Genomic DNA, 25,601 nt, shown 5'->3' on the forward strand with positions numbered 1-25,601 from the left:
TGATATTGAAGTTCAAGTTTTCAAGGAGATAAGCAAAAGCCACAGACATCTGAGATGAGCAGTAACTATGTAGAGCTATAAAACTTCATGTTCACAATATAGAACCATCCTATTTACTGGTGTATTTTCCCTCAGTCACTATCTAAACAACCCACCTGGGATTAAACTTTTTCAAGTAAAAATAAATCTCCTTTTTAGAAGATTCTTGGAGGTCAAATTAAGGAGAAATATGGAACTTCAATCTTTGATAAGTAACATTTGATAAAATACCTTTTACAAGGTCTAGGACTCTCTCTCAAATGTTGGTCAAACCAACTGGCTGATGTTTCTAGGGAGTGTCAATGCTAATTAATACTGTCCATCCAGCTTTCAAAAGAGCTTTGAAAATGTTCCTAGATGATTGTGTAGAATAGAAGTGCAGAGAGATGTTCTATTACTGCTGCTTTTCAGACAGACACATTAGGTCAATAAGAATGCACAGCTATGTAAATCAAATTGCTAAACACCAATGTCATTAAGAAGACCCTGTTGCTGTTTGTAAGACTTTGTGAGAACTCTGGTGGTTATCTTTGGGAGGTGGAAGGCTAGGGATTGGAGTGAGTATGATATGGAACTATACACTAATCATACAATCTTGTAACATATAATTAATATCAAGTGAAAAAGTGATTTTAAAAAAAGAAGACCTGGGAGTCTGGCGGTAGTACAGTGGGTTAGACGCACATGGCGCAAAGCACAAGGACCAGAATAAGGATCTGTGTTCGAGCCCCCGGCTCCCCACCTGCAGGAGAGTCACTTCACAGGTGGTGAAGCAGGTCTTCAGGTGTCTGTCTTTCTCTCCCCCTCTTTGTCTTCCCCTCCTCTCTCCATTTCTGTCTGTCCTATCCAACAACAATGACATCAATAACAACAACAATAATAACTATAACAACAATAAAAAACAGGGCAACAAAAGGGAAAATAGAGAAATATAAAAAAAAGAAGACCCTAGCTCGTGAGGAGTCATTCTCTATTCCTCTATAGTTGTTTCTGATCTAATCCTATTTTTCTCTTCTTACTTAAAACAAGAGGTCTGTTGGATACAATATATTAGACACCCACTTGGGCTCAAATTCCCAGAGCACTTTTCCATTCTTAAGGCATAATTACCTATATACAATTAGCTACAGGTGGTGAAATAATAGCCACAGTTCATTACACATGGAATTAGCCAACTGTTGGCTTTGGGGGCTAGTTTCTGGAGCAATTGACCACTTAAACCTTATTTAGTGAGTTCAAGCAGGCAGTTACACATCACAATTTTGTGAGGATCTAATTTTTTCACATGCAGTTAATTTGGAGCTGACAATTCTCTGTAATAAATAGAATGGCTGTAAGCTTACCTGGAACACTAAGGGGTGAATGCAGGAGGTTCAGAATAGACTCACCCTATTCCAGATGTATGCAGATGTCACAGATCTAGGCCAACAGGTAAGGAAGTTCTGGAAATTAGTCAATAAATTTAGATGTGTTTGGGTATGGCCATTTCACAGGTCCATAAGAGAATTGACAACAAAGTATAACAGGAAGCAAAGAGGCTATTTATACTTGTATATTCACCAACAAGAATAGAAGAAATAACTCATATATAAAGAGCTCACCTAACTTAGCAACAAAATAACCTAAACACCACCATCCAAAATTGGGGAGAGGATATGAACAGAATCTTCACCAAATAAGAGATTGAAAGGGTAGAGCGACACAAGAGAAAATGTTCTTATGCCAACCGTTCTTGCACTTCACGCCAGGAGTGCTTAACCCACTGTGCTATCGCCCAGCTCCCTTCTCTCTTCCTTACTGTGTCCTCCTCCCTTCTCAATTTCTCTGTATCTAGCCAATAATAAATAAAATTACAAGAAAAACAATTGTATATAAAAAATGCTCATTCACTGATTATCAGAAAAATACAAATAAAGACAACAATGAAATATCATTTTAATTCCCTGGAAATGCCATACCTTAGAAAGCCAGGTGGTGGCGCATCTGATTGAGAGCACATGCTACAATGCACAAGGATCTCGGTTCAAGTCCCCAGTCCCCACCTACAGAGGGAAAGCTTGAAGGAAAGCTTATCACTCTCTGTTTCTGTACCCACCTTCCCTCTCAATTTCTGTCTGTTTCTATCCAGTAAATGAATAAAGATAAAAGTGAAAAAAAAAAGAAAGAAATGTCAGAGGCTGTACAGGTGGGGTGAGGAAAGCCTTCTAAACTTCTGGTGGGAATGCAAACTGGTTCATCCTTTATAGAAACCAATTTGGAAAACTCTCAGAAGGCTAAAAATGGGCCTACCCTATGACCCTGCTAGTCTTCTCCTGGTGATATATCCAAAGAAAATAAACACATCCATCCAAAGAGCTCTTTATACATCTATGTTTATAGCAGCACAGTTATAATAGTCCAAAACTCAAAAGCAATCCAGATGTTCAACAACAGATAAGTAATTAAGAAAGCTGTAGAATTCTAAGCTATTAAAAGTGGTGAATTCAATCTGTGTTTTAAAAACTTCGAGACATACAATCAATTTTTCCGCTCTCATATTAATTAACTAGTGATTTATATGACTACACTTTACTAGGAGTGTACATAAACGCCATTCCCACCACCAAAAGACTGTGACCCATCCCTCCCACCCACCCACCCCCACCCCCCACCAGCCCAAGAAGCCACATGTCTACCCCTCACCACAGGGTTTTTACTTTGGTGCCCTACTTTCAATTTAGTCAGATCCTACTTTTAGTTTCCCTTTCAGATCTTCTTTCTCAACTTCTGTTGATGAATGGGATCATTCCATACTCATCTTTATCTTTCTGACTTCTTCTTCTTCTTCTAGCATTTGCCCTTCTTCCGTAGCCAGTCAACAGCATCAGGTTGAGCCTGATGTAAAGTTTCGAGACCTCCTTTGAATATGGAGAGGTGGCAGTTGTTGACTATGTGGGTCATAGTTTGTCTGTAGCCGCAGGGGCAGTTCGGGTCGTCTCTGGCTCCCCAGCGATGGAACATAGCGGCGCACCGGCCATGGCCTGTTCGATAGCGATTGAGGAGGGCCCAATCATAACGTGCCGGGTCAAAGCCGGGTTGACACTTGCAGGGGTCTGTGATGAGGTGTTTGTTCTTTACCTCAGCTGACTGCCAACTCTATTTCCAAGAGACTGGAACAGAGAAGTTCAGTGTAGGCATAGGGGACCAGATTGGGTGACGAGACGTCAAGCGTTGAACAGGGTGGGCGAAGATATCCACGTATATTGGCAGGTCCGGTCGAGCGTAGACGTGGGAAATGAACTTAGATGATGCCGCATCCTGACGAATATCTGGCGGGGCGATGTTGCTAAGAACTGGCAGTCATGGAACTGGGGTGGAACGGAGGGTTCCAGAAATTATCCTAAGGCTCTTTATATATGTGGGTTCTTAGCCTTTTGTCTGTTGTACAGCATGTAAAGATCTTCTGTTCCACTAGGAGTCTGTCTAGGTGGTGGTTCCTCTTGCTATAGAGAAGCTTTTCAGCTTGATGTAAAATTATTTATTTATTTTTATGTATATGAGAGGGCCAGAGTGTTACTCTGGCATGTCGCAAGCCAGGGATCTAGCTCAGGATCTCATACTGGAGGGTCAAACACTTTATCCAGTACACCACCTCCCAGGTTGATACAGGGAATCTTATAACTGACTTAAAATGGTATTCTTTCTGGTCATCACATTAGCTTGCCTCTGGTTTTTATTATTATTATTATTATTATTATTAGTAGTAGTAGTAGTAGTAGTAGTAGTAGTATTTTGCAAGTCATCTGTCCTCTGACCAGGGGATCACTCCATTGGAGATGAAGATACATGGTATGAAAATGAAATAGCAACTAAAAAAAAACTTTTCTACAAGCATCTCAGTTCATCTGGCTGCCTGGCCTCTGTTATAGTCTAACACAATATTCTTGCAAAGAAAAATAAAATAAAATAAAATAAAATATAAATCAAGCCTATGATACCACATGGCGGTGGGGCATCCTGACCAAATCCAACCTCTCTCATCTCTATGTCTGTCTTTTTCTCCCTGTTATGTTGGTCCCAGGGTGCAACCATGCTATCGGGCTGGCCCTTAAATATCACTTGGTGACAAGCCTGGTGCTCCTTTATTATTCAACCAGGATATGCAACAAGGGCTGCTTCTGTTAGGATGCTGAGTATAGTTTACATTGGTTATAACCTTTTCCTGGCAATTTCTTCTCCCATAAAATGGATAGAGGCTAGAACCTGGGACCTTGTGCACTGTAACATGTGCGCTCAACTAGATGCGCCACCACTTGGCCCCTAAAAAATTAAAGTCTTTCTCTCAAACACTTTTTCTTTCCTTCCTGCTCTGCTACAAAAACAAGACATGCAAATGTAAGAATAGAATTTGCTGGAGCATGTGTGGTCAGCCTTCATATGTTGCACTTTAAAATTACCCTTTCAAGCCAACCCTCAAATTAACCTTTACCAAGCACCTATTCAGTGCCAGGCACCATTCTTGGCCTGTGAGTACAAAGAGAGAGACACATTTTGCTTTTGAGGAACTTGGCAATCCAGGTTTGTGCTCTCTACTGTGTTGGCATAGTGACGAAGAGTCACGTCTCTGGAGCTATATAGTAAAGCAGGGCCCCAAGATCCAATATAATAAAGACTTTCTGACTCTGAAATTGAGCTAAGCTGGAAGCATTCCAGGAAAAACAAGAGCTAGCAGTGGTGGGAGGGAGACTGTGAAGGGTCCATTGTGTTGGGAATCTCTAAAGTTAGCATGTCTTCCTCCCTGGTTCATAAGTCCTTAGGAATTACTCCAGCAATATGCCCTTTTGGTTTATTATTATTATTATTATTATTTAAATTGGGTTTGGCCTTCTTTAACAGAGAAAGAATTATTGAAAAACAAGATGCTGACAGACTGGCTTAATGAAAAGGGTTTAGACTGCCACTTTCCTGCTTTTGGCTTTTAGAGGGGAGGAAGGGGTAAGGGTGAACAGTTCTTAAGAGGCCACATATGGATTTTATCTTAGTGATTTATTAATGAATAACAAAACTGAAAGATAATGATTATAATTTCATAAAGTTCCTACCACGAGAGTTCCATGTCCCAGCCCCTCCACTGGAAATTTCCCTGTTGTTTATCCTTCTGGAGTATGGACCAAAATTCTTTTTTTTTTTAATGATTTTTTTATTTTTATTTTATTTTTATTATTGGTTAGACACAGAGAAATTGAGGGGGTGGGTGCAATAGAGAGGGGGAGAGACACAGTGATACTTGCAGCCCTGCTTCACCAATTGTGAAGCTTTCCCCTCCACGTGGGGACCAGGGGCTTGAACCTGGGTCCTTGTGTACTGTAAAATGTGCACTTAACCAGATGTGCCACTGCCTGGCCCTGAACCAAAATTCTTTAGGGGTGCAGAAGATGGAAGGTCTGGTTTCTATAATTTTTTTCTCCACTGGACTTGTACGGTGGCAGGTCGATTCAAACCCCTAGCCTGTTTCTTTCTGTCTTTCCCTAGTGGGGTAGGGCTCAGGAGATGTGAAACTTCAGAACACATTGGTGAGGTCCTCTGCCCAGGGGACTCAGGATGGTGTCATGATAGTGTCTACAATGTGGTAGCTGAAAGGCGGTAAAGTATAAAGCATAGATTATTTAATAAACAGGAACCCAAATGGTATGAATAGAGCAGATGAGATTAGTGGCCTTTATGTGGGAAGAAGCTATAAAGTGTAGGTATGTTCCAAGGCTCCATGACTTTTTTTTTCTTTTTTTTTCTTTTTTTTTGGCCTGAGCCTGATAGCTAACTTGCAAGTGGATTAAAACTTTTATCTGGGAAGATGGTGTCTGATGTGAATAGGGCTAGAAAGCTGGGTTAGGGCAGAGAGTTTCTCCCAAAGTAAGAGGAAAGTACATAAATACTGTTAACTTATACATAGATTTTTTTTTATGGCTTGTTTTCTGATTACTTACGATGATCTTTTGGATTTAATAACAGGACACCTCTCCTGTATCTCCCTCATGCTCCATGGCCTCATTCTTCTTTGTCCTTCTATAAAAAACATTCTGACCCATTGCCGGGCTAGTGTCGCCAGAGAGAGAAGAGACCAGGAACTCGTGGCGGAGCGGGAACACAATGCAATGCCTTTATTGATCAGAGACAATACTTTTTATATCTTAGAAACCAGAAGTGGCAAATCAGAAAAGGAAATGGCTAGGAGAGGGGGTGGAGAAAAGAGTGTGAAGGTAGAAAGCTTCCATAGCAGCTGTTGTGAAGGTTCTAACCAGTGGAATTAACCAATACCCTGCAGGCAGGGTGGATCTCAGGCAAAACAATGATTATATAAATAGACCACAGCATCAAGCAATGCAGCATCGAGGCGGGGGGAGATGGCATAATGCCCAACAACCCGTGTCCCTCTTCAGTCCATGTTTTAAGTTTCTACCTAAATCCCTGTCTCCTGAATTGCAGTTCTGTGCACATTCCCAATAAAAGCATGCTGGGTGTAGTGGGGGTGGGGGTGAGGAAGTGGTGTAATTGTTCTGTTAAAGACTTTCATGCCTGAGGCTCTAAGATGAAGCAGTCCAAAAAAGGTGTATTTCTAAAATTTTTAATGAAATACATCCACTAATTTTGGTATGGAAAATCAGATGGGGGTGGGGACAAAAAAAAAGAAACTTTATTAATAAAGAGAAAACAAACAAACAAAAAAATCATTGGTCAACAGGGAAGTAAGAGATTCTGTCCTCAAATTCTTCCCTCTCCCCCTCTTGTTTCTCTCAATTTATGTTGGAGAATGGGCCCACTGTCCCAGAAAGTCCAGGCCATTATTTCCATGAGGTCCAAGCTAGTTGACCCCAACTCTCCCTTCACATTGAGACAAGGGCAGGTTCCCCCTGTCTCTGGAATTTATGAGGGCTGGACCCCGGACATGGGCGCCTTTCTACACATACCACCTCCTCCCCATTCCTTCTTTCATTAAAAGCCATGGATTACTGTGTTAATCTTAAAACCGTCAGCAAACATCCTGATTGCTCAGCTGTCTCCTTTTTCCTCTCTCCTGTTGCCCTAAAGTGCCTGCAATTTACATCTGGAAAAATGTACATTGTAAAGCTCATGATCAGACAGTCTGTTAGTCAAAATGTGACTATGAATTGTGTTGCTCTATGTTCGGGTTAATGGTTACCTCAACCATCCCTGTGAGTTAGGGGTCTATCTGACCACCTTCCTTTTCAATAAATGGATTGCCGACCTTTCTGAGGCCACCCCCGGGGTTGAATGAGTCTGACATTCTCTCCAGGCACATCGCCCCCAACATGACAGAGTTACCCTGGTACTCCCTGGAGAGCCGCTCTGACCCTTGTCCCTTGTGGCCAGGGGGTCAGGGAACCAAGAGTGGACTGCAAATTTATAGTTTTTCTTCTTTGTGCCTTATGTTTTTTTTTTCTTTTTTTCAGACATTCAAACTGCAGCAAACAGATGTAATAAGATGAAGTCAAATGTTTTCTTCTAACAGACACTTAAACTGCAGCAAACACCAATAGATATTTAGGAGAACAAGGTGTGAGTTTAACAGTAAGGATGTTCACCAGTTTCCTTGGCCCATGCAAGGCTACAACAGACATCCCAATTCTTTCTCTACAGTAATGTTAGTTAGATTAGAGTTTTTGCCCTCCTCAACTAGTTGCTGCAGGCCCAAATCTCTTATTTTTACACTAATAAGCAATAATAGATACACTAATATTTTTTTTAAAGATTATTTTATTTTATTTATTTTCCCTTTTGTTGCCCTTGTTGCTTGTTGTTGTAGTTATTAATGTTGTCATTGTTAGGACAGAGAGAAATGGGGAGAGGAGGGGAAGACAGGGGGCAGAGAAAGATAGACACCTGAAAATCTGCTTCCCCGCCTGCGAAGCGACTCCCCTGCAGGTGGCTAGCTGGGTGCTCGAACCGGTATTCTTATGCCAGACCTTGCACTTTGTGCCACATGCACTTAACCCACTGCACTACTACCCAACTCCCAGATACACCAATATCTTAACAATAGTAGATGCAAACTAAATTTTTTTCATAGAATTTTTTTTTAGATCTATGTTTGCTAGGTTAACAGTAGTCCCAGGTTCAATGCCCAGGACCACCATTTGCCAGTGTTGAGCAGTGCTTTAATCTCTCTCTCTCTCCCTCCCTCCCTCTCTGTCTCTTGATCTCTCTATCTCTTGTTCTCCCATTATCTCTGTGTCTCACTAAAATAAATATCCCTTTTTGTTCATTTATTTGTATTAGTGATTTATAAAATTGTTTTCCATATTACAAAATATTTACAAAATAAGATAATGGGGGTATAATTCCACACCATTTCTGCCGGTCTAGCTTCACGGGTGGGAGACAGACGACCAGGGACTCATGGCTGAGCTGGGAAGCAGTATCTTGTTTATTAATCAGATACATCGCCTTTTATGCATCTCTTCATCAGAAGTGGCAAGCAAAAGGAAATGAGTAGGAGAGGGGGCGGAGCAAAAGAAAAGAGTGCAAAAAGAACATAGCTTCCATCTAACCAGTGGGGATTAAACCAATACCCTGCAGGCAGGGCGGGACCCAGATAAAATAGTGATTATGTAAATAGACCACATCTTAAGTAATACAAGCGAACCTAATGTGATGATCAAAACAGAAGGTCTTATAATCAGAATTTAGAAGCATACCAACACATTTCCACCAACAGAGTTCTGTGTCCCCATCCCCCTCCAGCAGAAACTTCAAGAGTTCTCCCAAGGCCACATATATAGGTTGGCTTTATATGTGTGTGTGTGTTATTTTATTTCTTTGTGCTCATTTTTTCTATGGTCCTGCTTTCACTTCCTTTCTAAATCACACCTACACCAATTACTATTTCCCAGTATTCTCCCTTTATCCTCTTCTTGCTCAGATTAGTTGTTATGGAAAGAATTCCTGTTTCGGCTCTCATGTGTCTCAACTCAAATGTAGCCCAGAATGAGACCGAGGTTACATGAAGGGCAAGGAGTTATGCTTATTTCTCCTCAGTGGGTTCCAGGTTGACACCTTCAAGCCAGAATCCCCTTCTGCCTAGGTGACCCTCTTTTTTCCTATTCAAACTGGGCATGGTGCAAGCTGATTGGCTACAGACAGGATAGAATAGGGAGTGTATGGGCTGATTGGCTATAAACAGAGCCCACCAGGGCATGCATAGAATCTGCCAAGTTTTCCACTGGGACACTGGAATACAAAAGTGAGAGTCCACCACTTGCAGCAGTTTTCTCTCTTCTCCTTCATTCTTTGCCTGCAGATATTTCCTTTCATAGTAAAACAGCCCCTAACTTTCTCTGCTGTATTCCAGATTCATGTCACTTTCACTGATAATATAAAAACAAAAGATACCTGGTGTCAGGTATTTTAGGTCCTGGTGAAATTGGGGTCCAGAGCACTCTGGTCATCTTCCTTTTTCTTGTCCCCCCTCCCCCGTGTGTATGGACCAAATTTTTTGGGGGGTGCAGAAGGTAGGAATTATGGTTTCTATAATTGCTTTTCCGCTGGACATGGGCATTGACAGGTCAGTTCATACCCCCAGCCTATTTCTGACTTTGCTGAGTGAGGTAGGGCTCTGGAGAGGTGAGGTTCCAGAACACATTGGTGAGGTCATCTGCCCAGGAAAGTCAGGATGGAATCATCGTAGCATCTGCAATTTAGTAGCTAAAGGTAATAAGATATAAAGAAGGACAAAATGTTTAATAAACAGTTACCAGGGAGCCTGCCAGTGGCACACCCCTTTAAACACATATACCACCATGTTCAAGGATCTGGGTTCAAGCTCCCACTCCCCACCTGCAGGGGGAGCACCTCATGAGTGATGAAGCAGGTCTGCAGTTGTCTCTATCTCTTCCTTTCTATATTCCCCTCCTCTCACAATTTCTCTGTACTTCTGCAGTAAAATGGTTAAAAATGGCTGCCAGGAGCAGTGGATTCATAGTCTGGCACTGAGCCCCAGTGTTAACCCTGGAGGCAAGAAAGAAAAAAAAATACAAACAAACAATGCCAACCCCCCCCCAAAAAAACCCAAAACACTGAAGAACCAAAAATAGAGCAGATAAGACTAGACACCCAAGGTTGGAAAAATCTGGGATATCTAATTTAGGTATGTTCCTAGGTGCTCATCATGAGTAATTTTTTTCTTAAGCTTGATAGCTAACATGAAGATGGACTAGAAATACTATCTAGGAGGATGGTGTCAGAGTTGAGAATAGAACTTCAAAGCTGGAGTAGGGTAGAGAGTAGCTCCCAAACTTGAAAGAAATATCTAAATAGTTAACCATTAACCCCATCAATCTTACCCAGCGGGCACATGTATATTTCTATAAAATAAGTATTTTTTTAAAAGCATGTTGGGTTGCCTACTAGATCTGCTGTACTTTTATGGAAAGTTAGCATAGTCATGAAACAGAAATTCTTAGGGGTCGGGTGGTGGTGCGCTGGCTTTAGCGTACATAGTACAAAGTGCAAAGGCCAACAGAAGGCTCCTGATCCAAGCCCTCACCCCACCTACTGGGGGGACGCTTTACAAGTGATGAAGCAGGTCTACAGGTGTCTATCTTTCTCTCTCCCTCTTTATCTTCCTCTCCCCTCTCAATCTCTCTCTGTCCTATCTGCTTCAGGGGAAAGGGAAATGAGGAGGCAGTGTTTAGCCCCCCAATAATAAAGGTCTGTCACACATTTTTCTCAACAAATAACTGAGAGGGTATGAATATTCAGACACCTTAAACTTTTATTTGGGAAAAACTGGAAACATTTACATGTTAGAAAGAGAGAGAGAAAGAGAAAAAGAGCAAACACTTACATGGTGATCCTTTGGTGATCCAGGCAGAGAGAGAGAGCCCGAGCTCCCACAGACTTGGGTTTTAAAACCCAAGCCCTGCCTCCACCTTTCTAAACCATACGTGTAACCACTCCTATTTTCTGGGTGGTATCTTGTCCTTCAGCACTATCAAAAAAAAAAAAAAAGGAATAAAGAAGGCCACCAGGAGAAGTGGATTTATAGTGCTGGCATCAGGCTCCAGGGATAACACTGGAGACAAAAAAAAAAGAAGAAAAAATTCTTATCAAAACTCCAATTAAACTGATAAATTATTTAATTCTCTTTGCATACTCCTATCTCTGTAAGACCAGTCATTTCTTGCTCATCAGATTCTCCGATCACATACAATGTGGCCCATTAGTATGGGAATATGAGGGGGAAGTCCACAGTCTGTTCCATGCAGATGCTGGCATCTTGTGTAATAACATTTACCTTCAGTTGTCCTAAGAGTAAAGTATAACTCATACCTAGTGCAACCACAAAGCTTTTTTTTTCCCCTCTGAATTAAGGCCAGTAAAATGTGGACAGGAGTGAAATGTAAACGTAGACTTGGTCTATAATATTTCCTACACAATTTCATATTCTCTTGCTTTCTACACTTGCTCTTTGTTTAAACATGGTAGCCAGGATCTAGGTGACTGGAATGGACTAGAAAGAGCTCAGTTCTAGGAAGCATCACCTGGAAGTTGCCAGTTTGGGAAATATTTCTTTGAACAATAATACTTTTTCCCGTGATAAGCCATTGAGATCTTTATTTAATTTAATTTTACTTTACTTACATATTTAGTCTTTTTTACTGTCAGCATCTTACCACTGGGGCTCAGTGCCATTTCAAGACAGTGAGAAGCCAAGAGAGGGAGAGAGTGACAGAGAAGAGAGAAACCTATAACACCACTCCAGTGTCTCTAAGGCTTCTCCTCTGTAGGCAGGGACCTGAGACTTGAACCCAGGTCCTGACACATGAAAATGTATATTTCACCAGGTGACCTTCCACTGGGCCTCTGAGATCTTTACCTTTTAAAAAGACTTTATTTTTATGAGAGTGATAAACAGGGAAAGATGGGTGTGGTTGGGAAGAGGGAGTGGGAGAGGTAGAAAGATCCCAGAGCCCTGCTTAGATCTGGTTTGAGATGGTGCCAGCAATTGAACCTGAGACCTTGGAGCCTCTGTGATGAAAAGTCTTTTACTTAACTAATGTTCTGTCTCCCTGGCCTGATACCTTTACTTTTTTTTAATATTTATTTATTTTCCCTTTTGTTGCCCTTGTTGTTTAACATTGTTGTGGTTATTGATGTCGTTGTTGTTGGATAGGACAGAGAGAAATGGAGAGAGGAGGGGAGGAAGACAGAGAGGGGGAGAGAAAGACAGACACCTGCAGACCTGCTTCACCACTTGTGAAGCGACTCCCCTGCAGGTGGGGAGCCAGGGGCTCGAACCGGGATCCTTACGGTGCTCCTTATGCTTTACGCCACCTGCGCTTAACCCACTGTGCCACCGGTGACTCCCACCCTTTACTTTTAAGTTATAGAAGCTAGCATTACTTTTCTGCTATCAATAAAAATGACATGAAAGATCCAGGAGATAACTCAGGGACTAGAGCAAATACCTCACATTCACGGGACTCTGGGTTTGATCCCTGGTGCTACATGAGACAACCATAGATGATAGAGAAACGCTGTGGTTGGGGTTTCTCTCTCTCTCTCTCTCTCTCTCTCTCTCTCTCTCTCTCTCTATTTCTATCTCTCTCTCTATCTCTCTATCGTTGCCATCAGGGTTATCACTGGGGCTTGGTGTCAGCACTATGAATCTACCACTTCTGGCATTGATTTTTTTTCTATTATACTTGATAGGGCAGAGGGAAATTTAGGAGAGAGAGAGAGAGAGAGAGAGAGAGAGGGAAAGAGGTACACAGGCTCAACCCTGGTACTTGAGCATGGTACTATAGGTACTTAACCTGGTGTGCCACCACCCCCCAACCCTGTACTTTTTTTCTATCAGAAAGAGTTGCTCAACCTCAGATGTGTAATTCTTTGGGGTTCAGGACACAGGCCTTCAGTTCCTGTGGCCCCAGGAAGAGTCGAAGTGTGACATATACTAGTTCTACTTGTATTAGGTTTCCCCTCTAATATTTTAACACGGTGCTTTTTAGGAAAAGAAAAATCAAATCAGACAAAAAAAGACTAGACTTCAAAGATAAAAATAGCTACCATCATACTGTTATAGTGAGTGAACTGAATAAGGAGGTGGGTGGGGCAAAGTTCTGTAGCCTCAGTCCCAAGATTGAGGCTTCATACATTGTTCTTAAAGGACACATTCGATTGTCACCTGTGACCTTTCGTAACTGTCACCAGAGTGATGGGGGTGGGTGGGAACTGTGGTGGTGTGGCATTATATGGCAAGAACCGACAACAAAAAAAAAGCTAACTACAATATGCTTTCAACAAATTCCTTTACGCCACTAGGCCACTGGTTCATGCATTTTTGTTTTTACCTTTGAAACTCATGACCTTTTGCAGCACCGGCATGGAAGCTTACAACTCACTGAAAGGAGAGATTTTAAACCGTTAGAACTTGCATGTTCTACTTCACGTTCAAAAGTACTATCTCTGTGGCCAATATGACAATGTAGTCTATGTCAGTTCAGCCTATCATTACTGATTTGCATTCTTTATTCATTACTGAGTTTATATTATTGATTTGTGCTTCCGTATCCCCCACCCCCAAATGCAGTCAACAGCTGAGGGCAGTGGCTTCAGGAGACACTGAGAAATGTGACCTCCTGCTGAGTTGTCCTGGAGATTAGTTCACTTGTGCCATTTTCCATGAGGGGAATCTAGGAGCTGAGTAGAGCTTTTTCACAAAACTCTCATTTCAGACTAGGATCTGAAATCAGATCAAATCATACTTGGGATGCCAGGAGAACCAGAAGACTGAAGATACAATGCCCCAGTGCAAAGGCTGGCCATGTCTTCTTTCAGCCTCACAACCTTGAGTTAGAACAAAGCTCTGACTCTAAGATACCAATCTCCCTTGATTTCTGTGCAAACAAAAAGAAGGTGCTATTCAATCAAGGCATTGTTTGAATGAGAGGTAATTAATGTAAGAAACTGCTGTTTTCCCTAAAGGAAAGGCTACCCAATCTTCGACTATTGTCTCAGAATATGATGACAGAGTGTTCCATCTTTGGATACAAAAAGTTTCGCAAATACCTTGCTTGCTCCCTTTATTTGGACTTTGCTAAAGCTGGTTGAGGGGTTTTCAGGGTATGGATTAGCATACACGTTCTCAATGACTTATTCCCAATTTCTGCCAAAAACACAAGACAGAAATGCCTATAAACTTTGGCAGTGGGATTTAAAATTTCACAGAATGCAAAACTCTCTGAGCCTGGGAATCCATGGGACAGTTTAACACAGGTACCAATGGTATATAAATCTTCCCAAAGCCCTTGAGTTATTCCTTCTTCCCTCTGCATGCAGTTTGTCTATCACTGCTAAAGGCAAGGATTTCCAGAGCTCAGACCCTGTGAGAATTTTGTAATTGCTAATGCACAAGAATTCTACATCAACTTTCTCTGAAATACAAAAGTCCAGAGAATCTGGCTTTGTCTTTCTTCCACTTTAAACTGTGAAAATGTGTGCTAGGAGCTAAGGTTATCAAGGGGTTTGGGTGAAGTGTGAGTTGTGATGGGAGAGTGTGTGTAGTGCTCTTTGGGGGAGAGAACTGGGACCGCAGAAATGCATTTTAAAGAGGTGAGAAATCATACTTCTAAAGCATTCACATTCTTATAAATCAAGGTAAGGCAAAATGAAACAAACCATTATTAAAAAAAGAAAAAGTCTAGGGAGGCCAGGCAGTAGTGCGGCGGGTTAAGCATACATGGCGCAAAGCTCAAGGAAGCAGGTCTGGAGGTGTCTATCTCTCCCTCCCCCTCTCTGTCTTCCCTTCCTCTCTCCATTTCTCTCTGTTTTATCCAACAGCAATGACAACAGTAATAATAAGGACAACAACAAGGGCAACAAAAGGGGGAAAAATGGCCTCCAGGAGCAGTGGATTCATAGTGTAGGCACCAAGCTACAGCAATAACACTGGAGGCAAAAAAAAAAAAAAATCTATGCTGAAACTGGATGCTGGCAAACCCAACAGAGTACACATGTCACCATGCATAAGGATCAGGGTTCAAGACCCTGGTCCCCACCTGCAGAGGGGGAAGCTTCATAGTTGTGGAATAGGTCTGCAGGTGTCTCTCCTCTTTCTTTCTGTGTTTCTCTCTATGTCAATCAGAACCTAAAAGGGAAAAAAGTGAAATGAAATAAAGAGATTTCTAAGAACAGTGGAATCTTTGTCCAGGCATGGAGTCCATCCCAGTGAGAACCCTGTTGATTTAAAAGAAAAAAAAATCCATGCTATGACCATAGGGGTTTTCTGTTCAAGATATACCTAGGACACAAAAAACTTAAGAATAGGACCTTGGTAAACTTAGCCATAGACTTTATGCTTTGGAATCTCCCCTGTTCTCAGATGGGATAGTGATTTCATATACCCAGCCTCTAGGTATGTCATGGTTTCAATAAAATATGATAATAGAGGTGAAATATGTTTGGATTACTCTACGGTTGGAGGGAAGCTGCAAGCATTTAAATCCTAGCTAACCTACTTCTTGTCTAATAGGATGGCTATGTTACCCAAAATAGCAGAGTTTGCTAATATATGCACTAGTGAAAATAATGCACTTTCCTTCATTACACTTCAAGAAACAGGTAAAACTGTCAGTTACAGGTACATAAATCCATACTCCCAGAGGGTTAAATGATTGGAAAGCTATCAGGGGAGGAGGTGGGATACGGAGTTCTGGTGGTGGGAATTGTGCGAAGTTGTGCCCCTCTTATCCTATGGTTTTGTCAGTGTTTCCTTTTTTTAAATAAAGTTTTATTTAAAAAATGAAAGTTCAGTACATCTTAAGTTCCAAAGGATTATGTGATTTGAGCTCAGTAATGTTCATTAAAGATAACAAATTTTGTTCTTAATTGGTAGTACAACCTATTGTGTTCTAGAAGAGGCCATTTGGGTGTTTTTTGTTCTCGGGGATTGATATATGTCTGAATAGTTCCTTTTGCCTAACACTTCCTGTAATGTGTAATCTGTCTGAATCCTATTGCCAGTACACAGGACTTTTTTTTTTTTCATTGCAGTTTGATAGTTGCCCATCAACCATGGATTTTCTGTTTCTCAGGGTAATACTTTCTTTTCTTTGCAGCATACTTAAAGATCTATATTGCTCTGGTTTGGACTATTTAGAAACTCCAGTTACCAATATTTATTTCTTTGTCTCTTGATCCATCAGTTTATTTGATACATATTTTTGAGCATTCCCTATGTGTCAGAACCTGTGCTTGAAACTTGGAGAAAGAGTATGAAATAGACATGAGCTTGGACTCACTGGAGTAAACTGATCACAGTACTCATCCTAGAAACAATCAATCTGATTTCACAGAACAAGAAAATGAAGGGATGGGTTCCTATCTAGACACAAACTTTGTTTCCAGGTAAACTAAATTTCTATAGATCCTGCCTTGTATATCAGAAAAGGTGGGTGATTTTTGTTTGCATCGGAGTCACATTACATTGTAACACTAGGTAAATGTCAGATGTCCATCAGTGAATATCAACTTGAGTATATACTACATTAGGTTGGCCACTCCAAGTCCAGTTAGATGCTGTTGATCCTTAAATGGCCAAAGTTAAATATGGCTTGATTCTTGTTGGACCTTGAATAATCCACATAAAACAAACCTAACACAGAATAGATAACTTGAATTTATTTCTCTTAGAATGAATATATATATATATATATATATATATATAGGCTTCCCCCATATAGATAGTTAGCATTAAAGCTAACCTCACCCATTAATCTTGTTTTCAAATTGGTGAGAACGTTTAGATTCTACTATCTTACTATCTTAGCTACTCTCAAGTAAATTATATCAGGGAGTTCTTTTTTTTTTTTTTTTGCTTTCAAGGTTATCACTGGGGCTTATTGCCAATATCATTGCTCCTGGCAGCCATTTTCCCCCCTATTTTATTAGATAGGACAGAGAGAAATTGAGAGAGGAGGGGGAGATAGAGATGAGGAGAGAGACACTCTGCAGACCTGCTTCACCACTTGTGAAGACTGGGAGCCAGGAACATGAACCAACCGGGATCCTTGCACGGGTCCTTGTGCTTTATATTATGTGTGCTTAACCGGTACGCCACTGCCTGACACCCAAGGGGTATCAGTTATAGTCAGTGTTTCCCTTAGAGCCTCAGACCCTACTCTAATTTTAGATGGAAGCTTCTACCTTTTCACCAACCTTTCTTTCCTTTCTTCCCAGCCCCTGGAAACCAGTTTTATGATCTGTTTCTAAGAGTTTGAATCTTTTATATTCCATATATGCTTAATGTAATATAGTATTTGTTCCCCTCTGTCTGGCTTATTTGACTTAGCATAGTGCCCTCATGTGCCCTCCATGTGGTCACAAGTGGAGAGAAGATTTCATTCTTGCTCATGACTGAATAAGATCCCGTATTTTATTTATACATATGTAATATCTTATTTACTCATTTTGCTGGTTTTTTTTTCTTCAAGATTATCACTTGGGCTCGGTACTGGCACTACAAATACACTGCTCCCACAGCCATTTTTATCCTTTTTCCCCCTCTTCCTTCCTTCCTTCCTTCCTTTTTTCCTTCCTTCTTTCTTTCCTTCCTTCCTTCCTTCCTCCCTCCCTTCCTTCCTTCCTTCCTTCCTTCCTTATTAGGTAGGATAGAGAGAAATTGAGAGAGGATGCAGAGATAGAGGGAAAGAAAGAGACACCTGTAGACCTATTTCACTGCTGTTGAAGTGGACCCCCTGTAGGTGGGGAACAGGGCTGAAGCTGGGTCCTTGCACTTTAATATGTCACTTAATTGGGTGTTCTACCCCCCTGCCCCATTTAGCTATTGAGAGACACTTAGATTATTTCCCTATCTTGGCTGAATATGGAATGCTCAAATATGCCACGTCTGTGGTGAAGTATGGTTTCACATAGCTAGAGTTATATTATAGTAGCACCAGGGTTGCCTTGAACATACGAGTGAGATGCCTCTTTGATAGCCTGTGCATCATTTCCTTTTAATATGTACCCAGAAGAAGCATAATTATAACATAGGATATTTGCTCATGCTTTGGGTCAGGTTTATTTTTCCTGTTAAGCTATATGAGTTGCTTAAATATTCTGTGCAATAACCACATAGTTGATATATATGGCTTGCAAATATTTGTTCTCATTCTGTAAGTTGCTTTTTATTTTATTATGGTTTTCTTTGCTGTCCATATATTGTTAGTTTGGTTTAATCTTACATGTTTATTTTGTGCTTTTGTTGCCTTCGCCTTTAGTATCCAATCCAAGCATGATTGCTAAGACTAATGTGAAAGGGCTTACTCAGCTCTCTCTCTCTCTCTTTTATTTTTAGTTTTATGGTTTCTGGTCCTTAATACATTTGAACTGATTTTAATGTACAGTGCAAGATAGTGAAAGACAGTGACCCAGTTTCCTCCCCTTCTCCCATTCTCCCAGCACCATTTATTAGAGATAATCCCTATTGGATGTTCTTCATTCTTGTAAATTGATTAACCACATATGTATGAATTTACTTTTAGACTCTGTATTCTGTTCCTTTGAAATATGCATCTGTTTTCAACCTAGTACTGTTTTGATTAGTACAGATTTGTAACTGTTATCTTCCAGACACTGTGTGAAAATCAAAATTATAAAACAATGAACCATGGAATCTAAAAACCCATGCCCTTGTGGGATCTATGTGCCCATAAGTCCTTGGAAATTTTTAATTTGTCCAAATTCTGCATTTGTTTCTTTTGGATCTCTTTATATACTAAGAAAGATTTCAGGTATTGTTCATTTCAGCTCACCTTTGCAAATAACAGATTCCTAATGGAAAATGATTCATTGTATCATGGGCTTTGAAGTTACTGCTTTTAAAATTTGTAGGGCTGCAGATTTAACTTATTCAAATTTGGAAATTGACTTGTCATATAAACTAATTACCAAAGGCAGTCTTCAGTGTCAAACCAATCAGCCTTTGTCAGAAAAAAATATGGCTTAATTTTCCTCTCTATTCAAAGAGGATGTTAATATTCTACAATCTTCTTGACTGCATCTCACGTTTGCATTTTAGCTCTAAGTCACAAAGCATTACCTTGAGCTTGTCACTTACCTGAAATAAAACCCCATCACCATTCATATTTCTTAACAGTGTTCTCTTTGTCTTACTCTGAAAAAACTCTGCTGATTAATGGTTTCCTTGAAAATACTCAGGAAGTGGAGAAATAGAGTTAATGATTTTTTTTTTCATCCCCACTCCATTCTACAACAAATCCCAATTTCAAATGCCCCATTTCTAGTACTGCTCATTCTTTAAAAGAACTCTCATTGATATTCTAAAAAAAAAAAATCCCTTTGCCCAGTAACTAGGAGACTAACAGTATAATGAAAGACAGTAAAGTAAGATTCCAAATGGATGCATTAGGGCCTGGATGCCACTCATCAGGTCACTTGCTTGACTTACTTTCATGAGGCCAAGGGTTCAAGCCCCAGAACCAGATGGGATCAGGATGGATGGCACCAATGAAGTTGTCTTGATTGCATCACCATGATAACTTGTCCTTTGACAAGTGCGACAGACCACTCAGGCGGGGGAGCAGCAGGAGTTGTCAGGGTCTGCTGAAGAGAGCCCCGGGTAGGTCAGGAGTCTGTGCGAGGGAGAACAGATAGACACCACACTCTATTGGAGGGTGAATCTGAACTCAATGTTTATTAGACAGGCAAGCATTTATATACTTTTTTTTAGCATTTACATGATATTTTGAAAGCAGAAATCTGGAACAGAAAGTAAAGCATTTCTGATAATTGTGGTTATTTCAAAGGAGTGTTAAGCCCTGTGGGAGTAACCTGCAATGCATTCATGAGTAGGAACTCTCTGTAAAAGTTTAACTTTCTCCCTATTGTGAAAATCTAACTCCCTCCTTAATCATGGGGGGGCAGCGTAAGCTAAGGCTTTGGCTTCTAAGGGGGACAACATATGACTGAGAAATCTTCTTAAAAGTGTATGTATGTCTTTTATTCTTGATACCTCTTTTGGCTCATTACTTTTTAATATATTTTCTAATTTTAATTTATCTACATTAGGGACTCTCGATATACTGCAGTTTCTGTACCTGCTGTACCACAAATGTGTTAATAGGGTAAATAATTTATAACGTGTTCTGAGAAGAAGCAAACACCAAGGAGGTCACTTCTTGCTAATCTTTCTAAAAAAAGGCAAACTATACCAGGATACATGAGTGTCATTAATACTAACTTTTCTGTCACCCTCCATGTAGGTACTGGTATAGTGCAAGGGGCAGTCAGTGGGCTTAGGTAAATATTTGCGGTGAAGATAGGGAGGAAACCACAGTCTACCACCCATGAGGTAAGCTGGTACCCATTTGGTCATAACTGTAGGTGTTGGTCTGCGGTAGGACCCTCTGTCTGGTTTTCTAACTTGCTGAACTCTGGGTTTTTCTTCAGTTTCTATTTCTTGAAAATGTGAGTCATCAGGGACTGTATCCCGGACCGGGCCTCCGGGAATTAGTGACTGAGTATCCTGGTCATTTGTTATTAATCTATAGACCAGGGCAGCTTATCCCCACCTGTTCCCGCCAAACATAAGACTCACTATGATCATAAGAATAAGGAATTGTAATCTAAATTTGATCGGCATGCCATGTCCTGTTCCCAGAATTGCTCTTCCTTGAAGATGTGGTTCCCGGGTGTTGACTTTGTCAGACCCTTTGTTTCTGGTTTGATAGGGACGTGGCAGACAAGCACATGGAAAAGAATGCCTTGAAAAACTACTTCTCTGATATTCTGGATCTAGTTTCTTAACTTGTACTGACATGGATAGAGTTGGTCGGGAGGAGTTAAGGAGACACAGAAAATGCTGTGCCAGTCCCAAAGAACAAGTGGACCCAATGCTTCAACTATGGAAGACTGTACACTCTCTGGAGGCATTTCACAACCCAGGGCACCAGGGTGATTGGATGGGACTGTCTTCTAGTTTGCTGCCTCTTTGCTGCAGACTCAGAGTACAGAGGGCTAGGGATCACTGTGAAATGTCTATTATTTCATGAGAAAAAAAGTAAAGCTTCACTCTAGCATACATGATGGTGGGGATTGAACCTAGAACCCTGTGCTTGCAAGTCCTCCCTGCGTTCTCCCTGTGAGTCTCCTCCCCAACCAGTAGGACCACCAGTATTACTCTCAAGAGCTCTACCCTCATGACCTCAGCACACTGCCCAAAGGCCTTACATTTGAACACCATTGTTTTATAAGGGTTAGGATTTTAACATATGTATGGATTGGACCCAAAGACTCAGATCACAGCTCACTTTCTGTCTGCATTTTTCATTATATATGATTCTATTCTTCTCTCATTTGTACCTGTGGATTATACTTTCATTAAATGTATTTTGTGTGGTTGGCAGAGAGTTTTCAATACAGAGCAGCATCGAAGCCCTTTTCCAAATACCACTATACTGCTTGATAATAGTTGGCAGTGTGTGTACCTAGTAACAGTGTGCCTCCAGTTGCTTTCTTCTGCCTTTCATTTTACATTGCTTTCCTGTACAGTTAGTCAGATGCAATAATTTTATTGGCAAATTGTTACCAGTTGCATCAGTTAGGAAGACAAAGGATCAGAGCAGTAACTCAATGTTTATAGCATATGCCTTGCCATAGCTGTGGCCCAGGTTCAATCCCCTGGCACCAGATGAAGGAAGCTGTGTTGCTGTGGTCTCTTGCCTCTCTCTCCCCCCTTTCCCCTTTCATGTTGTTTCTCTCTATTTGAATTAAAACGATGACTAGGAAACAGTAACTTGTAGCAACTTGTAGATGCACTAGTTGCCAGGTCCACATATAGACCAAAAAGGTGAAAATTTTAAACAGTTTGTCTTCTGATTATTGCTTCTTTAATAGTCTTCCTTTCTTTCCGTAGATTTAAACTTCCCAATGTATTATTTTCTTTCTGTCTAAAGAACTTGATTTAAATGTTTCTTGCTTGCAAGCCAGTTCTGTTGGCAATGGAATTTGCCCATTTAGTTGCCTATGTCTTTATTTCTCCTTCAGTGTTGAAGGTTAATTTCAGTTGATACACAATTCCAAGGCAGTATTTTTTGAATGCTTGCGGTCTTGTATCCCACTCTTTTCTTGTTGCCATGGTTTCTGAACAGAAGTCTAAAAGAATTTGTGTCCCTGTCAATCTCTAAGGTCAGGCCCCCAACCCCAATCACCTTCTTATAAGGGTTTTTCTTTGTCTTTGGTCTCCTACAGTTTGAATGATACACACCATAGAGTTTACACTAGACATCAGAACCTTCTAAGTCCTTTTCCAAATACCACTATCCTGATTGGTCTAAATTGGCAGTGTGTGTACCTGCTAATTCCTTCCTTCTGTTTCTTATTTTATATTGCCGTTATGAATTTTTATTTTTACAGAGAGAAATTGGGAGTGAAGGGGAAGACAGGGGGAGAGAAAGATAGACACTTACAGACTGGCTTCACCACCCATGAAGTGATCCCTCTGCAGGTGGGGATCCAGGGGCTTTAGTCAAGATCCTTGAGTCAGTCCTTGTGCTACGTGCCATTTGCGTTTAACCCGCTGTGCTACTGCCCTGCCTCCTGTCATGATGTTATTACTTTATTGACAAATTGTTACCAATTATACCAGTTAGAAAGATGAAGTACAGGAGAAATAATCTATTCAGTTTATTTTCATCTGTGTGTCTGTAGTTTGCATGTTTTCTTACTGTACTCTGAGCCTCCTATCTCTCTATGGAATGGCATCACTAATTTTTGGAAATTCTCAGTCATTATAGGTTCAGATATTTCCTTTAATCCTTTCTCCTCTTTGTCCTGGGGTTCCAAATATGAATAAGATAGACCTTTGGGAGTGGGGCAGTAGTGCAGTGGGTTAAGCGCACGTGGTGCAAAGCTCAAGGGCCAGCATAAGGATCCTGGTTCGAGCCTGCCAGCTCCCCACCTGCAGGGGAGTTGCTTCACAGGCAGTGAGGCAGGTCTGCAGGTGTCTGTCTTTCTCTCGCCATCTCTGTCTTCCCCTCCTCTCTCCATTTCCCTCTGTCCTATGTAACAACGACGACATCAATAACAACGATAACTACAACAACAATGAAAAACAACAAGAGCAACAAAGGGGAAAATAAATAAATAAATATTTAAAAAATAAAATGAATAAGTTACACCTTTAATTATAGTTGTACCATTTTTTATTTATTCTATTGTGGCTTCTTATTCTTCTTTCAGTTTGGGAAGTTATCATTTGCCATTCTGAGCTCACTGTGTCAGGGGATTGTGTTGCGGGAGAGAGAGAGAGACCAGGAACTCTTGGCAGAGTTGGAATGCAAATCTTTATTCATGCGGACACTCCAGAGTTGGGTGTGAGCACAGTGGGTTTAGGCCACATGGAGCTAGCAAAATGGCAGTCTTCCGCTATGCATGCCAGCCCTTCTCCAGGTCGGGCTGCAGAAGGGAAAAAAGGGACAAAACCAGGAACAGCAGCGGGTTTTTTTATAGGATAAAAATGGAAGTAGCAGATTGGGATGGAGTTGGCTATGGAAGAGGGTGGAGAAAAGAGAAAGTCATTCTGGGAACTTCCTTAGTTACGGTTACTATAGTTTTTGCTGGCAGGAATGGGTAATACCCTGAGGAGATAATGTGGTGAAGGAGGAGTCATTTTTAAATAAAGCAGAAGATTGATATGTAAATAATAATACTCTCATGGAAATATGGTGGTTTGTGGGTCCTGCCTAACTCAACCAAATCTGCACAATTTCCCAACACACTAAGTCTTTGCCATGGCTATGTTCAGTTCTTTCATGAGCCTGTGAAAGACATTCATATCTATCCCACTGTTTTTAGCTCTGTGGTTATTTACTAGAGTTATCTGTTTACATTGTGAATCTGTTCTTGCATGTTTTCCTTTTATTATTAGAACTGTTAGCATATGAATCATAATTGTTTTAACTTCTCAGCCTATTAACTTAATTATATCACACCTGAGGGGCCTGAAGTCTGTGTGCCTTTCATGTGAGCATATATGTCTGTCTAGCTAAGAACTGGACTGGTTACTATTTCTCCTAGCTGTGAGTAGCAGATTAGTAGATGATAATTGTTCCCTAGTGTTCTTCTGACTGTTTTTAGGGTCTTCCAGAGATTTTTTTAAAGATTAATTTAGCTATTATCTTTTTTTATTATTTATTCATAAAAAGGAAACACTGACAAAACTATAGGATAAGAGGGTTACAGTTCTACACATTTCCCACCACCAGAACTCTGTATCCCATCCCCTCCCTTGATAGCTTTCCTATTGTTTTTTTTTTTACTTTTTTTATTTATAAAAAGGAAACATTGACTAAACCATAGGATAAGACGGCTACAACTTCACACGATTCCCACCACCAGAACTCTGTATCCCATCCCCTCCACTGATAGCTTTCATATTCTATAACCCTCTGGGAGTATGGACTCAAGGTCATTGTGGGATGCAGAAAGTAAAAGGTCTGGCTTCTGTAATGGCTTCCCCACTGAACATAGGTGTTGACAGGTCAATCCACAATCCCAGCCTGTCTTTCTCTTTCCCTAGTGGGTCGGGGATCTGGGAAAGAGGAGCTCCAGGACATATTGGTGGGGTTGTATGTCCAGGGAAATCTGGTTGGCATCCTGCTAGCATCTGGAACCTGGTGGTTAAAAGTAGAGCCAAACAAAATGTTGACCAGACCTGGAACTAAAGGCTGGTATAGTGCAGATGAAGAGTTGTGGGGCCTTCCATTTTGTAGATAGATAGTAGGCATATTTTAGTTATATTCCAAAGGACCTGTGGCTATACTAGTGTTTTGTTTGTTTGTTTGTTGTTAGTTTTGGTTTTTTGCCTGAGCCTGAAATCTGATATGAAGGTGGATACTAATTATTATCTGGGGAGGATCAGGGAAGAGAGTAGCTCCCAAATATGGGAAATAAATATTGTTGACTATAAACCCCATCAATTTGATGTGATCTGGGGTCCATATTCAGCTTAGGTGCCTATGTGACATCTGCATCCCTGTAGATCTGAGCTCACATTTTTGTGGTCATATGTAGGAATGTTTACCTTTTCAAATTCTATTGTTTAAACTTTAACCAACCTTAAAATCATTCTAAAAAGACTTCTAATTGTAATAGTATCATATAGTATCATATACAACATCACCGTAATTTATGTCCTTTGACATTATTTGTATATAGCTGTGCCTTTGGTTGCTTGTATTCTCCCTGGTCTAGTCTTTTGAGAGAGTAAATATATCAAAAACTCAGCCTATGTATTAAAAAGATTCAGTCTGTGCTTTAAAAGTTGGTGACATTCAATTTTTCCTCTCTCATATTAATTAGTGATTTATATGACTACAAATTGATAGACGTGTACATAAACACCATTCCTACCACCAAAAGACTGTGTCCCATCCCCCCACCTCTCCCCTGACCCCTGAAACTGGACATCCACCCTCACCCTCAACCTAGGCTTTTTATTTTGTGACCTTCTCCAAATTCAGTCAAATCCTGCTTTGAGTTTC

This window comes from Erinaceus europaeus, chromosome X, assembly GCF_950295315.1.
Source record: "Erinaceus europaeus chromosome X, mEriEur2.1, whole genome shotgun sequence".
Classification (NCBI taxonomy): domain Eukaryota; kingdom Metazoa; phylum Chordata; class Mammalia; order Eulipotyphla; family Erinaceidae; genus Erinaceus; species Erinaceus europaeus.